The sequence below is a fragment of the Thamnophis sirtalis genome, unplaced genomic scaffold (assembly GCF_051295495.1).
Source record: "Thamnophis sirtalis isolate CommonGarterSnake01/CBP01778 unplaced genomic scaffold, rThaSir2_p1.2 scaffold_8, whole genome shotgun sequence".
Lineage (NCBI taxonomy): Eukaryota > Metazoa > Chordata > Lepidosauria > Squamata > Natricidae > Thamnophis > Thamnophis sirtalis.
This window is the reverse complement of record NW_028261388.1, coordinates 43,631,675-43,650,513: the sequence shown is the minus strand read 5'-3', so window position 1 is coordinate 43,650,513 and position 18,839 is coordinate 43,631,675.

Sequence of the window (18,839 nt, the reverse complement as noted above, 5' to 3'; positions counted from 1 at the left end):
TATATACTTAAAGTCACAACCCCTGGTATGCCCAAGTGTGGGAGGAAGGTCTCATCAGCTAGCCATATCCTTACTGGGGTTCGAACCTGTGCTCTATTGCCTCCCAGGCAGGGAGTTAATCATTTGAGCTACAGAGAACGACTCCTTTCATCAGCCAGCCAGGGTGGGAGGTATATACTTAAAGTCACAACCCCTGGTATGCCCAAATATGGGAGGAAGGTCACACTTCCACTCTCTGTCTTCGGCTCGTCACAAGAGACCATCCAGACAGAAACCCAATTGATGGAAGCTAACTGGTAAGCCCCAATTGATGGAAGCTAACTGCTTCCATCATCTGTCAATCGGCTCGTCACAAGAGTCCATCACGACAGAAACCCAATATTTTTACTGTTGCCTTTGTTATATTTGTGTGTATATTTGTCCCACACCCTTACTGGGATTTGAACCTGTGCTGTATTGCATCTCAGGCAAACGTCTTAGCCATTATGCCACAGGTCTCCTCCTTATCAGCTGAAGCCAGGGAAGAATGTATATATTTAGTGTCACAACCCGTGGTAAGCCCCAATTATGGGAGGAAGCTAACTGCTTCCATCATCTGTCAATATACATATATATATATACTGCTCTTGCTGTATTCAGGTCTTTTCCTGTGTAAGATTGAGATTGTCTTGGCAACATTTCGGCAAGATCTCACTCGCCATCTTCAGGCTGGTGTTTTCGGCTTCTAACACAGTAAGAAAAAAAGAAAAGAAAAACTTCCTCCCTTTTCCAGTACCTTAAAGCTACAGGACATGAAATTGATTTTGAAGGAACCAAATTAATCTCCAAAACTGAACACTTCAACAAGAGAATAATTATGAAGCTATCTGTTATAACCCAGCAACAACCTGTGTTGCGTTCTAATTGGTTGGTCAAGGCACAGCATCTGATTGGCTGGCCTCGTGACAGTTGGGCTTGACAGTTGCTTCTGGCTAGTATAAATACCCTGACAGTTGAAGGGAAATCTTTGAATCGCTTGTCATCTGGTACTAATAAAGATCTGTCTTGCATACATGGCTCCTGCGTGTCAATTCCCTCACAACTACCACAACCCACACACGTTATACAATACTATCGAAATAGAGAAACACCCCCACAACATGAATAAACGTGAAGATACCTCCCGCCTACCAGATATCTGGAAACCAGCCCTAGTCAACAAACGAGCCCCACCCACCACCCAGGCCATTACAACACAAAACAACAATGGACACACAGCCAGCATCAATCAGCACCAATCTACCAATCATTATACAACTACACAGCCAATCAATCCACTTACTGAAACAAAGCCAGCCCTCCACAGACCCCCACCAAGATTTATAGAAAGACAGCAGCTCCGACCACGCTTTACTCACACCAACAGGAAGCCAATAACACCAGCCTGAAGATGCGAGTGAGACCACGCCGAAATGTTGCCGAGACAATCTCAATCTTATATGGGAAAAGACCCAAATATAACAAGACCAGCATACTACACCCGTGAAAATCTACGAAAACACACAAACATACGCATGCACGTACGAACGCATGTATGTATGTATACGTATACGTATGTAATCACAGACGTATAGACAAATAATGCAGTTCAATTTCCCTGTTACTAAAGTGCTTTCATGGAAACAAACCATTCTTTAGATTAATAGTGGTCCCTCTGGATAACTGAAGTATGTAAAACATGCTTTTTCAATCTGAGCCCAGTGCTAAATGTATTTCCTGTCAGCTTTATAAACTGAATAAAAATAAGTTGTTCCATGAAAACGAAATAACTTTCATGAAATCTTCTCCCATTTACAGTTTGAGGATTTTATTGAAAAGTGTCCTGAACAATTATTTGGAGAAAATATTACAGCTAGGCTACAAATACATAGAGAGGTCTGTGTGTGTGTGTTTGTGTACATATGTATTGTGGCCTGTCAGCTGACAGCAGAGCTAGGAGGAGGAGGAGGAGGAGGACGTTGAGGGAGAGCCTGGGCCAGCTTCGGAGCCTTTGGAAGGCTCTGATCAGGAAACCGCATCAGAGGCACATCCAGGGCCTTCCATCCTCCTCCAGGTGGCAGCTGGGGGCCTGAGCGAGTGAGGGGGAGGAACAGAAGGACCCATCCCAGAGGGGGAGGAGAAGAGAGCAAAGGAAAGCAATAAGATGGGTCTCAAGGAAAAGCAGTCATAGATGCTAGCTAGCCACTTCTGGGTTGGGAAATAAATAGTATGGGTTTGGGAGTTGCCAGTTGTCGCAGACAAATGTTCGTTTTCTAGTATACAGCAAGCAATTTGGATTCCTTGGCCAGAACCAGATTTGTTGGCACTAATTATGTTTGATTTTTGTTTATCCACATGAATAAACTGTTCCTGCCCTGTTTTGAAAAAGGGCTTGTTTACTCATGAGTAAATGGCTCATCATTACTTGGGCTAGATCAGAACAACATGTATATGTACATATATGTGTATGTGTTTATGTGTAGTATATATAAAATGACAGCTAAGTGTCTGAAGGACTGCTAATTTTGATATGAATTGAGAATAAGGCTAGTTAAATAATCTAAATAGTCTGTAACAAGCTAATTTAAAGCATTGTTATACTTATTTATCAGAATAGTGTTTTGGGGTGATAAAAAGAAAAATGAACACTGGAGCTGACTATGGCAGAATCAGTGTTATTCTTTCCAGTGATATAAGAACACTCCAGCCTTAAATTTGACTATTAGATTGGTTGAACCTTTAAGTCACAGTATCAAACTTGAGTGCATCACTGGCTGGATCATGACGTATTGCTACTTTTTTGTCTTTGCAGAGCTGGGGTGGGCATGGCCTGCACGTGATATATCTAGCCCGCAGGCTGCCAGTTTGGCAGTCTGCTTTAAGTTAACTGAAATCTATGTTTGACTGAATCAGAGTTAGATATGGACTAGAATGGCTAGATGACATCTGCAAACACAGAATGCCATAGTTCAGTTTTCCCATAAGAATGCTCTGCTACTCATTAAGCATACAGTATTTCCCTGAATTTGGAGGCATGTGTTATCAAATCTTTATTCTGTTTTTTTCTGCAATGTTGTGATATGCACAGAACTTAATGTATTTCTGGTTCTGTAAAGCTTAATATAAATGGCAATTATTGCATTTTAAAATGATAATTGCTTTATCAAGACTTTTCTTTGAGCTGAGAACAGAAAGATAGAGGAAAATTCTACCTGAACTGCTGTCACACTAGGGTATTTGCAATATTGTGACAACACCTGAAATTATTCCAAAATTCAAACAGGTATGTTTACAGACAAAGAAATGTGAGAACAGTGAAAATGCTGTGAATGTTTGGGGACCATTTAATCTGAATAAACTCTTCGCTACTAATAGTTCTGATTGATTTGCTATTTGTTCTGTAAATTTATTACAAAGGATTTTATCATTTGACATGCAAGTAAGTACTGTCAAATTTAGTACCATCGTACTGAGGAGACTGAAAGACAACAATCCAAAACATGAGCTTTTTCCCTGTTCAGAAAGCAGTCTCTTTATTAAGATAATACTCTACAGAAAGTCCTTGACTTAAGACCACAATTGAGCCTGAAATTTTTGTTGCTAAGTGAGACAATGTTTAAGTGAGTTTTGTCCCATTTTACAATCTTTCCTAACAATTCTAGTTGTTAAGTAAGTCATGCAGCTGTTAAGTTAGTAATGTTGTTAAGTGAATCTGGCTTCCCCATTGATTTTGTTTGTAAAAAGGTTGCAAAAGGAGATCACATGATCCCAGTACAATGCAACCATCATAAATATGAGCCAATTACCAAATGTTTGAATTTTGACCATGGGGATGCCACAACAGTTGTAAATGTGAAAATGGGCATAGGTTACTTTTCACAGTGCCATTGTAATCTCAAATCATCACTAAACAAACTGTTGTAAGTTGAGGACTACCTTACTACATTTGTAAATATAAAAACATCCAGTTTATTTGCCATTAAGTTAAACATAAAACAACATAATTATTAATAAGTTTAGATTTGTTTGTAATGGAGTCTAAAATGATATATTAGACTGACATTGATAAGAAAAAATTAAAATAAAATATAATGATGATGATGATGATGATGATGATGATGATGATGATAATGATGATGATGATGATGATGATGATGATAATAATAATAATAATAATAATAATAATAATAATAATAATAATAATAAAAACTCCGCCGTTGCCGGTCCCAAGCCCGGATGAGAAAGGAGGAGGGTTGGGGTCAGGTTGGCATCTGGTCCCGTAAAAAAACAACCCGTACAATATGGTGAAAAAAACAAATAAGAATTCCATACCGCATCGGTCGTCGCGCGGGTTAACAAGGGCCGCGGCGGATGTTGGGGTCCCTGGACATCCGTCGACAAGTGGGCTACAAGTGGACCAGCCAACAAAACAACAAAAATATAGTGCAGACGAAAACCGTGCCATAATGGCCTGTTACTACAACTCAGAGCCAAAAAAAAGAGGTTATTTAAAGCGAATGTATGAATTATGGAAAGAACAATATCCAGATTCAAAAGTTAGTGAACAACGACTAGCAGATCAAAGGCGATTTATTATACGGAATAAAGTGTTTAGTGAAGTTGAACATGAGGAAATTCAGGCAAATTGCAAAACCCAAAAAACAATATCACAAGCGGAAATAACTGATATTTAAGACACAACTAAAGACATTATAGCAGAACTCCCAGAAGAAGCTCTCGGGGAGGAAATAACATCACCACCACTAGAACCAGTTATCACTGAACCAACTGATGAACTAACTCAAAAACAAAAAGAATTGAAGGATAAGATCATGGAGCATTTTCTGCTTAATGAGGAAAGGCAACGTTTACTATCACTAAAAACTGTGCCTAAGAAAATTTTGGCCCCTATCATGAAAATGGTTAATGCAGTGTTTTCAACAATTAAATCGGGATCCATCTTGGAAACGAACCAGTTAATGTACAGCGCAGCTGTAATAGTCACTAATGAACTAGGCATTAAAATCAAAGTACCTAGTCACACAACAGAAAAAGCATCAAAGCCAAAGTGGAAAATCCGATTAGAACAAAAAGTCAAAAAATTAAGGGCAGATGCTAGTAACTTAAAGAACATGCATGAGCAACGGCTTAAAAACAACAAAACCATAGATCGGCTAATCAGAAGATATAGATTGGATACAAGAAACATCAATGAAGCTGTAGAGATTGTAAAACAGCAGATAACAGCAACAGCTAGAAAAATTGAAAGATATGAGGCACGAATCATCCAATATAAACAAAATCAGCAATTTCAATCAGACCAACGGCGTTTTTATCAAAGTCTTAATGTGAATGGTGACACCAAAAGTGAAAAACCAGAAAAACAGGCCACAGTTGAATTCTGGAAAAAATTGTGGGAAAATGCAAAGGACTACAACAAAGAAGCAAAGTGGATACATGACTTTGAGAAAAGCATTGGCAACAAACAAATGCAAGTATTAGAAATAACAACTGAGATGGTCAAAAATCGAGTTAAAAAGGTAAAGAATTGGACATCACCTGGAAAGGACCAATTACATGGTTTCTGGCTCAAATATCTGACCAGTTTACATGCAATAATGGCCAGGCAACTGAATGAAATTTTACAAAAGGGCCAAATTGATGAATGGTTGACAACTGGAAAAACATATTTGATTCAGAAAGATGCAACTAAAGGAACAACACCTGAAAACTATAGACCAATAACATGCTTGCCAACAACCTTCAAATTACTCACAGGCATTATTTCAGATAACATGATGGATTATTTAGAAACAAACAACATCTTGCCAATAGAGCAAAAAGGCAACAAAAGAAGGAGCAGGGGCACAAAAGATCAGCTCCTAATTGATAAAATGATATTAGAAAATTGTAAGAACAGAAAAACGAACTTGAATATGGTCTGGATTGATTACAAAAAGGCATTTGACTCACTGCCACATAGTTGGATCATAAAATGCTTAGAAACAAATGGCATTAGCAAAAATATTACATCCTTTACTGAAAAGGCGATGAAACAATGGAGAACTGAGTTGGCAGTAGGGAATGAGATCTACGGAATGGTTAATATCAAGCGAGGAATTTTCCAGGGTGATTCACTTTCACCTCTTCTCTTCATCATCGCAATGATCCCACTATCAGTAATCTTAAAAAAAATGAAATTAGGCTACCAAACAGCCAAAGAAGCTGAAAAAATTTCGCATTTACTATATATGGATGATTTGAAACTCTATGGAAAGTCAGAAATAGAAATCCAATCATTGACAAACACAGTCCGAGTATTCAGCACTGATATTTCAATGCAGTTTGGCATGGAAAAATGCGCCACTGTATCCATAAAAAGGGGCAAAATCACTGCATGTGAGGGAATTGAAATGCCCAATGGCCAATTAATTAAATGCAAAGAAAATGAAGCCTACAAATACTTAGGCATTCTGCAGTTGGATAACATCAAGCATGAAGAAGTAAAAACTGTTGTCAGGCGAGAGTACACCAACAGAGTTAAGAAAATTTTGAAATCTAAATTGAATGGTGGAAATACAATCAAGGCCATAAATACCTGGGCAATACCAGTTATAAGATACACAGCTGGTATAGTTAACTGGACACAAGCTGATTTGGACATTTTGGACCGAAAAACCAGGAAACTAATGACAATGCACTACAGTTTACATCCACGTGGTGATACTGATAGACTATATCTGCCCTGAAAATCAGGTGGCAGAGGATTATTACAAGTGAAGCAAACAGTTGAAGAAGAAAAACATGCACTGGCTGATTATTTAAAAGAAAGTCAAGAACATCTATTAATCGAAGTAAAGAACAAAAATCTACTGAAGGCCCAACAGACGAAACAAGAGTACAGAAAAGATGTGATAAAATCAAGAATGAAGAGTTGGCAGAACAAAGCACTGCATGGCCAATTTCTGGAAAAAATAAAAGATAAAGTGGACAGTGAACAAACTTGGTTATGGTTAACAACAGGTACATTAAAGAAAGAAACAGAGTCACTAATCCTGGCTGCACAAGAACAAGCTATCCGCACAAATGCCATTAAGGCCAAAATCGAAAAATCCTCTGATGATGCCAAATGCAGACTTTGCAAAGAAGCTGATGAAACTGTTGGTCACATACTCAGCTGCTGTAAAAAAATCGCTCAGACTGATTATAAATTGCGGCACAATTCAGTAGCGCAAATGATCCATTGGAATTTGTGCAAAAATTATAATATTAAAACAGCAACAAACTGGTGGGAACATCAGCCTGAAAAAATCACCGAAAATCAGATGGTCAAGATCTTGTGGGATTTCCGTATACAAACGGACAAAATACTGGTGCATAATACACCAGACATCACACTGGTTGAGAAAAACAAGGTTAAAATCATAGATATTGCAATACCAGGTGATAGCAGGGTCGCCGAGAAGGAACATGAAAAAATCGCAAAATACCAGGACTTAAAAATCGAAATTCAACGACTATGGCACAAACCAGCAGTGGTAATTCCAGTAGTAATTGGCACACTGGGTGCTATTCCAAAAGCACTGGAATTACATTTAAAACAGTTAAAAATTGACAAAATCACCATCAGTCAAATGCAAAAAGCCGCACTGCTTGGATCTGCACGCATATTACGAAAATACGTTACGACGTCCTAGGCCCTGCGTGGGGCCCGACTAGTAACCAATGCCAAATCCGGCGAAACAACTGGCCGCTGTGATACAATTGTATAATAATAATAAATGATCACAATCATAGACATCGCAATACCAGGTGATAGCAGGGTTGCCGAGAAGGAACATGAAAAAATCACAAAATACCAGGACTTAAAAATCGAAATTCAACGACTATGGCACAAACCAGCAGTGGTAATGGGCACACTGGGTGCTATTCCAAAAGCACTGGAATTACATTTAAAACAGCTAAAAATTGACAAAATCACCATCAGTCAAATGCAAAAAGCCGCACTGCTTGGATCTGCACACATATTACGAAAATACATTATGATGTCCTAGGCCCCTGGGTGGGGCCCGACTAGTAACCAATGCCAAATCCGGCGAAACAACTGGCCGCTGTGATACAATTGTATAATAATAATAATTTGTCAGTACACAACATATGTACAATGAGATTGGTTGAGCTCCCTCAGTGCAGCCCCCCCTCCAACACAATACAGTTCACAGTGAAGACAGAAAATCCCTCACCTAATAAATCATATTAACAAACACCCAGTCCTATTGCACCAGTGCAAACATGTTACATGTTGCACCGGCCCTGCAAGTCCATTGTACTATGTAGTTATGATATTATTTCGCATTCAGGAGTCTGATAGCCCACGGATAAAAACTGTTCTTCAGCATGTTTGTGCTATGTTTCTATATCTCCTTCCCAATGGTAGGACAGTAAAAACAAAGGGCTGTCCAGGGTGTGAGTCGCCCCCGAGGATTTCCCTCACTCTTCTAAGGCAGGAAGCCCTAGCAATCTCATCTAGTGGTATCAGGGGACAGCCCGCAATATTTTGTACTGTGCTCATCATCCTCTGTAATGTTTTTCTATCAGCAGCTGTCAAACCGGCATGCCACACCGTGATGCAATAAATGAGGATGCTTTCTATTGTGGACTGGTAAAAGGAAGTAGTCAGTTGTTGTTCCACCCTGTTTTCATGCAAGACCCTAAGGAAATGGAGTCTCTGTTGGGCCTTCCTGGCCACCTGGGTTGTGTAGTTTTTCCAGATAAGATCTTCGCTGAGATTGACTCCCAGGAATTACATCAATGTATGCCATGATAGCAGTACCCACATCAGCGGTGGGTTGCTGCTGGTTCAACCCGGATCAGGCAAACTAGTAGTGGTTGTGGTGGAAGAATCCACCCATCTGCCCAGATGCTTCTGCGCATGTACAGAAACATCATGCAGTCATGCGCGCACATGAGCGAACCAGTAGTAAAATAAATTGCAACCCACCACTGACGCACATATAATGAATCAAGTTCTGGAAAGATCAAAAAATATTTTCTGGCATAAGAAAGCTATTTTGGATAAATCTGTTGCTTCTGTGGAGAATTGTAAACTTTTAGATTATTAGCCTTAAGAGAGAAGCACTAAAATGATGTACAGCAAACCTTGGATGCCTATAATTGGTCACTTCTCATAAAGCAGGGCAATATCAGGACATGAAATCAATAAACAATAAAAGCCTTTTAAAAGCTCCTTGAATGTATAAGCACATTGCACTGATATATAAGGTCTGTATGATGATCATACAGGTCTGTATTTTGAATACTCATCCTGGTGGAACAGCAAAGAATCATATTTAAATGTTCAGTGTGAAATATTTTCTAGTCCAGAAGGACACCAAATTTCTTAACAGATGTATTAACAATGAGGATTGAGAAAAATATATTTTTATTAATAGGAGAAAATCAGATCCCTGCAGATATTCTGGCAACAACCTTATTTATAGCAGGCTAATTACATAATGATATTACATTTTTAAATTATACAAATGCAATACTATATTAAGAGCTGTAGAGGTCTTTTGTCCCAGAAACACATGCAGAGAGCCTAATCCTTTGGATTCTTTCCCTGGTAGGATAAAGCTAGGTAAGACTTTGTTATCCCTTTCATGTATTTCATCTAAAATAAACCCCTCCTCTTTTAGAGTTATAAAACCTACTTTACTAATCATTGTTCATTTTAACCAGCCTATACCAGAAAATGTGAAGGATAATACAATGGCCCAAAGATTTGAAGAGGTCATTCTACATTTCAATACCAAAAAAGGAGATTTATCAGTTTGTACAAATTGTTATACAAATCCTTAATTCCACATGATAGTAAAATAATCAACAAAGATTACAGCCCTACATAGAAAAAGAAATACCAGATGTTCAATCTGACTTTAGAAGAAGCTGAGAAACATGAAACATTGCTGTTGCATCCTGGATAATTGAGAAAGCCAAAGAATACCAAACAGAGGTTACTATGTGCTTCATCAATTAGGGAAAGGCCTTTGATTGTATTGATCATATCAAGCTGTGGAATGTTTCCCAGAGAAATGGGAATCCTGGAACATTTCACTACAAGTCAAGAAGCCACAGTATGGCAGAACATGTTGAAACAGACTGGAACCAGATTGACAAAAGAGAGTAATGCATGCTTTTAGTCAACCTAAATGTGGAATATATTGGGGGAAGTTGAATTGCAAGAAAAACTGAGGAAGAAACATCAATAATGTGTGCTATGCTAATGACACTACCTTGATAGTCAAAAAATACAAAGGACCTCCACAAAAATCACAGTGAAAAAAGGGACTACAATTAAATATAAAGAAGACTCAACTAATGACAACAGGGAAAGGAAAAAGCTCTTTTTTCTTCAGATGAAGTATGAATAGTTCAGAATGCTTTAAATCTTCCAATACGTAACTTATGCTCTTATGGATTTTCTTCTGCATGATGCAGTGAGATTTCATAAACTATCTTCCTGCTGTTGTATCTCTTTCTTATCACCCCATTTCATGGTCTGCTTATCATTCTTTGCACTTACAGAACTGAGGTGATATTCTAGCATATGAAATGATGGGTTATGCATAGTGGTTGGTTTCAAAAAATTTCACCACCAGTTTGGTGGGCGTGGCTAGATGGGTGGCATGTGACTGAGTGGGCATGGCCAACTTGATGTCATTCATGCACACACCCACGTCACATGACCCCCCCCAAGCCATGCCCACTGAACCGGTGGCAAAAAAAATTGAAACCCATAACTGTGTATAACCCATCACATTTCATATGCTCTCTTTGACTTGCAGGTTCAAGGGATGTGCACGTGCAAAGAACATGGTGGCAATGGCCATATCTAGGAATTTTTCGGCTGCCTGCTGGGAAGCGGCTGGCTGGTAAAGAAGCCTCCCAGTCATCAGCTCTCAAAGAGGCAGAAGCTGGGAGCTTCTTTGCCAGCCAGCCGCTTTCCAGCAGCAGTACAGAAGTACAGTACAGCTGCTTCAATTGACATGATGAACCTAAACTTTCTTTCATCCTAAAGTATGAAGTAGTATAGTGGCAAGGTATTTAAAACATTTTTCTTGTAATTTTAAAATACTAAATATCAATATTTCAATATTAAAAGGAAAAGAAATAGCCATCAAGATAATTATGCACTTAACATAAAATTCATATTGCCATTGTTCTCAAATGTCTATCAGTTTGTTCTGAACTTTTAACAGTACACTTTCTTTTTACAACTAGCTTTATAAAAATATTTGTAATGTATACATAAACATTTCCATATTTCCATATACATATGCTTAGTTAATTTCATTTTCCTAATTGTTTCAAAAGATATGTTAATACTCTGACTATATTTTTATCTTAAATTTTACATCCAAATCAATCACATACCGTATTTTTCAGAGTATAAGATGCACCGGAGTATAAGACGTACCAAGATTTTGAAGAGGCAAATTTTTTAAAAAAGTTTTTGCACTCTGCAGACCTCCAAAAATGGCCCAGTTTTTATGAAAACGGGCCCATTTTTTTTTAAAAAAAGGAGCATGAATACCCTTTAGGAGGCTTGTAAAGTGTTCCTGGGGGATGGGGGCACCCAAAACAAGCAAACAATGGCCTGTTTTTCACAAAAAACAGGCCCATTTCTGTCAAAAAAAAGGGCATGAATAGCCTTTAGGAGGCTTCCGGAGCACTCCTGGGAGATGGGGGGGGGGCAAAATTGAGCAAAAACACTAATTTCTGCCCTCCCCAGCCCCCAGGAGCACGCTATAAGCTTCCTAAAGGCTCTGCATGGCCATTTTGGTGAAGGGTGTGGGGTTTCGTGAGGCACAAAATGTTGTATTCAGTGTATAAAACACACCCAGATTTTCAGCCTCTTTTTTGAGGGATAAAGGTGCGTCTTACACTCCGAAAAATACAGTAATTGTTTTAAAGTCTCAGTTTGCATTCCAGAGAGATTAAAAATTATCTTTATGTTCAGATGCCTATAGAGATTTTAATATTACAGGATGGTAACTTTTGTTTTAGACTATGTAAAAATCAACATTGATTGGTAAATTCAAAGATGTCATTCAAAAATTATAAATTCAGATTGACAGTGTCGAGAATAAGGGAGATGATCTTGATAGAAATATGCAACAACCATTATTTAGACAAAAAGGGCTGAATCATTCTTTAAGGTAATAAGATAATGTTAGGAATCAGGCAAATGCCTCCCTGATTCATTGAAGTATAAAAAGGAAGCCACTTAAGCACATTAGGCTAACAAGATTCTGTTATTTTACGTCTCTTAAAAGACTTCTAATCGTCCTGTGGAGTTAATTTTCTTTTCTGGTGATCCTATCTGAACTGGTAGTCAGGGCTTATTTGAATTTACAACTGATGTATAACTACATCAAGACAAATCAGTATTGTCTGCTTTTAAAAAACTTTATGTTATGTCGCTTTTAAAATTATGGAAAAAATTAAACAATGGGAACAATTACAATTCTAAATGTACACACCTATATATAGTGGTATTTATTGGTGATATTGTTTTGATATTGTATAAGTCAAGTAAGGCATTGTCTATGGATATTTCAAGCACTGTTTGATATTATCATCATCAATGCTCTGCTCATATATAGTTGGTCCTTTCTAAAATCAATTTTTGCCTTCTAATGATTTAAAAGGTCAATAGTCTACAATATCAATTAAGAATGCTTAATACTTTTCTTAAGGCTATTCAGAGATTGCGATTGGACTTGTGGGGTCTCCAACATTGGAGGTTTTTAAGAAGAGACTGGACAACCATTTGTCCATTAGGAATCTGAAGTTTCAAATATTTCAAATGTTTATTAATGTTAACATTTAAAAGTGAGGATTATCAATTTTCTATGCTGGATTATACAGATTGCTAGGTAGGTTAAATGTAATGCCCACATTTTCATAAAATTTATAAATGAAGAAGACTAATCATCTATCAATTGATGAGATCTCAAGTTTTTCCCATTTATTTTAATCTCATAAGTATTTTTGTAATAATACCCTGTAAGTTTTGGCTTGAATAAATTTGTTTTTCACATGTTATTAGAAAAACCTGGTTACAGTATATGTCCTTTGAATCCCGCTTGATTTTTGTGCAATATTTTCTTTCATAGAATCAATCCTGAATTTTTTAAACTATGTATCTAGCATGTAAAATGCTAATTGTATCCACGCAATTAATAGACTATAGTTAACTAGGCCATTCTCCTTCTCCTTTAAAGTGGGAATAATTATAGCTATGTCAATCCTTAGAGAAGTGGACAGTTCTGTCAACATATGTTAAAAACAATGCTAGAGTGTCTCTCATCAGTTAACATTTTAACTAATCTTGGTAGGATATAATCATAGCCTGGAGCTTTGCCCTTTTCAGTCAATCAGACATTTTTTTATTTCATTTTTTTTTAGTTGAGAAATAGAGACTGTCAGCTAATCAGATAATAAGTCAACAGTAAAAAAAAATGACGTAATGGCTGCAAAATTATGATAAAATGACTATAATTACTTTCTCAGGCTTCTGCAGTGACATGGGATATGGGAGGCCGCTTATGACATATCTGGACCATGATGACCTGTGGAATAACCCAGAAAATATCTGTGCTCCTTTGTTGGACAGAGGAATTTATTTGTTATATATTCTTATATTTTCAAGGTATATCAAGAATGGGCTTAGTTTTATGGTTGTTAAAGCTCCACATTATGATTTTTGTTTATTTGTTTCAGTTCATTCCATGTCAAACTAGAAACAGGAATGCATGAGGTTCCAGCTTGCTGTGCTTTTTAAACACATTTTGGTTAGCCTGTGAATAAAAGCATTATTATGATCACTTGAAGATTTAGTTGAATATTGTGTCTTTCTTGTAAGGTATCTCTCATAACTGAATTATCATCATCCTAGTTAGCTATGCTACATATTCAATTTGATTTCAACAGGCCTGATATGATCATAATAAGCTAATAAATTATCTCCACTCTAAGAGGGCTTTTACAAACTAATAATACAGTGACCATTTTCTATTTACTTTATTAAAGCAAGCTTCAGTTTTTAAATATATAACATAATTAACCCATATACAACACATTATCTATAGTTGACAGTTTGTAATATAAACATTCTACAACTATTGCTTTCATAACATTGGTTTTCAAATCCAGCTCATTTGATATCTGCACCAGAGGTGGGTTCTTACCAGTTTGAACTGGTTTGGCCAAACCGGTAATAACTTGGCAACTTGGGCACTGGAACCAGCAGCGACCTAGGCCTGCCACACCCCCGAACCAGTTCTCCTCTGGGGCCGCAATCTTGTTTTTTGGTTCTGCATGTGCACAGAACAATTTTCATTGGAAAAATGTTTTTTTTAAGTTTTTGTGCATGTGCAGACCTTTTTATTTGCAAATGTGCATGCATGAAGATTGCATGTTGGCGTGTGCGCAAGCGTGCAAAATTTTTGCATGTACCGAACCAGCAGTAATGCCAGCAGCAACCCACCCGTGTTCTGCACCAATAATACTTAGCAATTTTTGGTATTTTTAAAAGAACTCATTTCTAGAGGAGGACAAATATTATTATTTAGACTGAGGAAAACTAAAGAACAATAGGTTTAAATTATTGAGGTACTTATATTGCCTCCCAACAATTACATATATTAAGGAAAATAAATTTAGGTGATGAGAATCTCTAGTGCACTTTGACCAAAGAATGTGCAGACCCTACAAGAATATATTTATTAATAAATAAATTTTATTTATGAAATGCAAACTTTTAATTTCAAATTGTGGTTAGCGCTCAATTATATGCAAGGTGCTTTAATCACTTTTATTTGTAGGTCAGCAGAAATCAACAATTCTTAATCCCACCTCTAAAACAGAAAGCACCTTTTCTGACTAATTTTATTACAAGCCTATTCTATGCAGCTAAACATGTTGCTTCTTATTGTAGGAGGACATTCATTTCCTCCATAGTAGCCAAAAATAAGTAAGAGATCTGATTAGTTCAGTTAGTGGAATGGAAGGAAACACAATTCTACCTTGAGAATTACATTGTCTTTTCAATACTGTTTCAACTATTTCTATTGAGAGTGATAGATTTTAGTCTATTTACAATCTGATTTAAAGAAATACCATAGAAACTATTAAAATAATCAAGTTACAGAATAATGCAATCAACTTCACATTTCTTGATGATGCCCTGTATATAAAATATAAACAATGTCTAATAGTTATGAGTTTGCAGAACATACAGTTGAAGTAGGCAAAATTTAATGCACTCGAGGAAGTTAGAGTGATGGTCCTTAAAAGTTATTTAAAATATAGTTTTATCAATTTGCTGTCAGAAGCATAACTACTATCATCAAGGGGTGTTATAAGTAGGAATATAACAAAGATTAAAATATTTATTATTACCCTTAAAACAAATCTAAACAGAATAAAATCTATTTAAAATCAAATGTCATCTTCTTTTAGTTCACATGTCCCTCCCTCCCTCCTTCCCTTCTCTCTCTCTCTCTCTCTCTCTCCTCTTTCCTCTTCTAGTACATATGTCCATTTAGGTGAGCTTTAGAATAAAAACATTTTTCAAGACACAATACCAAACTCACGCATAAATTTGAATTAAAAAAAACAATATATAGCAAATCTCATATCTTACAATACAAATAAGAAATACATACTAATGAAAAATCAATATTAGGCAAAATGTTTTTCCTTGAAATATTGCATGATGTTAAATAGAAGCTTTTAATACAGCTTTTGGCTTGAATCCAAATTTAATCATAGTTACTGTTGATCCACTAAAATTAATTAAACATAAGTTAATAATGACTAACAAGTTGTATTGATTTCACTGATTCACTTCATCTTTGTCTTTAATTGAATCCCTTGGTATTTGATTGTAGTTGTCATGGTTTTGGAAAATGAATAGAATTTAAGCACATAGACAGAGCCAATAGTAATCTCAAAATAAATTGATTTATTCACTATATTAACCCAGAATTTGAAAACAAGGTAAAAATGTTGCCTTTGACTTTGTCTGTGGAAGATATGCCATAGTATTCAATGCAAGTGCTGATGTAAATACTTTTACTCTGTTAGTGGCAGTGGTAGGATTTTAATCCAGTTGCATACATGACAACATTCTATTCAATCACACTTTTTATAAAATAAAATGCATTCTTGTCTTCTGATATAATCTTAATACATATTCATTATTTCTCTGACAGAGATGGTGTTTTAAGAAAGTAAGAGAATATATTAGTATACTCTAAATAAATAAATTATTGTTTGGAAGTGATTTCAATTTTTTCAGAATGAAATAATATATTTTATTTGCTTTATTCCTGCACAATATTTTTAATTGACTATGTCATCTGGGCAGCATTTGTGAATGTGTAATCTCTATCCATTCCCAGAATTTTCTCAAAGTTCACAATTTCTCTAAAAATGTCTGAGACAAAAAGTGTTAAAAATCTATTCTAGATTTTTTTTTGTATTTCCTTTTCTTCCTTTGCATTTACAGAATTAAAACAACAACTGAACACTTTTAAATATATTTTTATTCCCCTGCTTGTGATAAATGGATATGTAATAAACTAACAGCATTTATGGTTTAAAGAACAACCCTAGGTATTAGAAAAATTACATCACTGAAATATTATTTTCTTCTTACCGCAATACAAATTTATTTCACTTCTTTGATATGACAAAAGTAAAGCTCTTTGAAGTTCAATGAAAAGAAATTATGAATATAATAATGAAACAAAGTAAAATAGAGATTCTGCAGTTTGATTTAGTTCATAGGGTTCAAGCTTAACATTACCATACATGCTCATAGGTAAACCGAGAATTTTATGTTTCAAGATATACCCCTAAAATTAGGTTCAGCGTATCCATAGCTGGATGGACACGGACACACATTTTTCTTGTCAGTGTATCATATAAGTTAATATATGTGCATCTAAATATGCATGTTACAATTTAATAGATGGACAGATAGATAATGCAAATATTATATACTGATAACAAGGCATAGTAGGGATTGAAAGCTTCTACTCAGTGAAAACAAAGATGTCAAAAATAGTTATGAAAATACACAATTATTACAAAATATATGTTTTAATTTTTGTTAGAGCCAAACTAAAAACTATTTTCCATTCATTTTTGAGGCATTTGGAAAGGTATGAAAGGTTTCCCTTATAAGCTTTAATCCTATTCATTGTTTCCTGCAAATCAGTAAAATCCCAAGGAAATGTGTATACAATTGCATTCTCAATTTTTACTCTTTCCAAAAATCAGCCTCATTTGACTTTCAGACTATAAGGCAATTCAGAAGCATTTTCTCTGTGTTGGTAAGACTACAGGTAGCCCTTGAGTTATGAATAAAATGGAGCCTGTCCATTCCATTCATAACCTGAGGATTTGTGGGAGTGAATCTCATACCTTGAACGTTATCACGTCCTCCTTTTGCCCACACATTTGCTAATCGAATGAATGGTTCGTTAAGTGCACATGAGGTATTTCAGGGTGGGGAAGGCCATAGGGCGGTACTGATGGAACAGGCCACCTGCTTAAGACCACCCAAGGCCTCCATGACCCACTGAAATATCTCATACTCCCCACAATTGCTTCCCCCTCAACCTGCCATACTGGGTCATTTACCATGTGACAATCTAACAAGCTGTCTCCTTTCCAGCCTCTCAGTCACACGCCCTATACAGTTCAGGCCTTGCCTGGCACTTTGCTGGCCAAAACAGAGCATTGTAGAGACGTACTGAAGCTTCATTTTGGCTGACAAAGTGCCAGGTGGGGCCTGTGCATGCCAAAATGGGGCATTGGAGTGGCGGGCTCGCTCCTTTGAAACTCTGCTTTGGCTGGAAAAGTATGGAGCAGAGGGGAATGAATAGGCAGGACAAATGTTGCAGAGCATCTGCAGTTTTTTGTAAGTGAACAACTGCCACACAACATTTCTAATTTTGTTACTTATTGGTAAACATTAGGGGGCACATCACATAACTTTGAACATAGACAATGCTCGCAATCCAGGGATTACTTATATTTTTCAAACTGGCCAGGCAATTTTCAGTAGTGGGGATAATGGAAGAACCTAGGCACACATTTCTTTTCTTGCAGTTGTGTCTGAAAATGATATTATTCGAAATCTAGAACATTTAAAATTCTATAGTCTCTAGGTATTATATAAGATCCAGTTTGATCTAGTGGTTAAGGCACCAGGCTAGAAAGTGGGAGACTGTGAGTTCAAGTCCTGTCTTAGTATGAAAGCCAGCTGGGTGACTTTAGGCCAGTTACTCTCTCTCAGCCCAACCCACACCACAGGGCTGTTGTTTGTTGTGGGTGAAAAAAGAAGTAATATGCACTGTATATGTTCACCACCTTGGGTTGTTTGTAAAAATAATAAAGTTTATAAATAAATATTCATTGTAATTAGTCAAGTTACCGTAAAAGTTCAGAATGTATCCAATGATTAAAGACAACGCTGCATATCAACTTAAACTACTTGCTTCAAGGCTGCTCCTGAATCCAAATGAAAACATCCCAGTGCTTCTCAGTCTGTAAAAAGAGCGACCGTGGGTATTGCTTGATCAATCCTGTTCTATTTTCCTTTCCTATCCAAGCATGGAAGATAATTCTTAGTGACTAGTCTCTGTGTGGGTGGGTCTATTAGTGCCTGGTTTTTTTCCATCAAAAAATTGGTTCTAAAAACCCTGTGTACTGTCTTCCACTCTCTTGAAATCCTGTTTTCC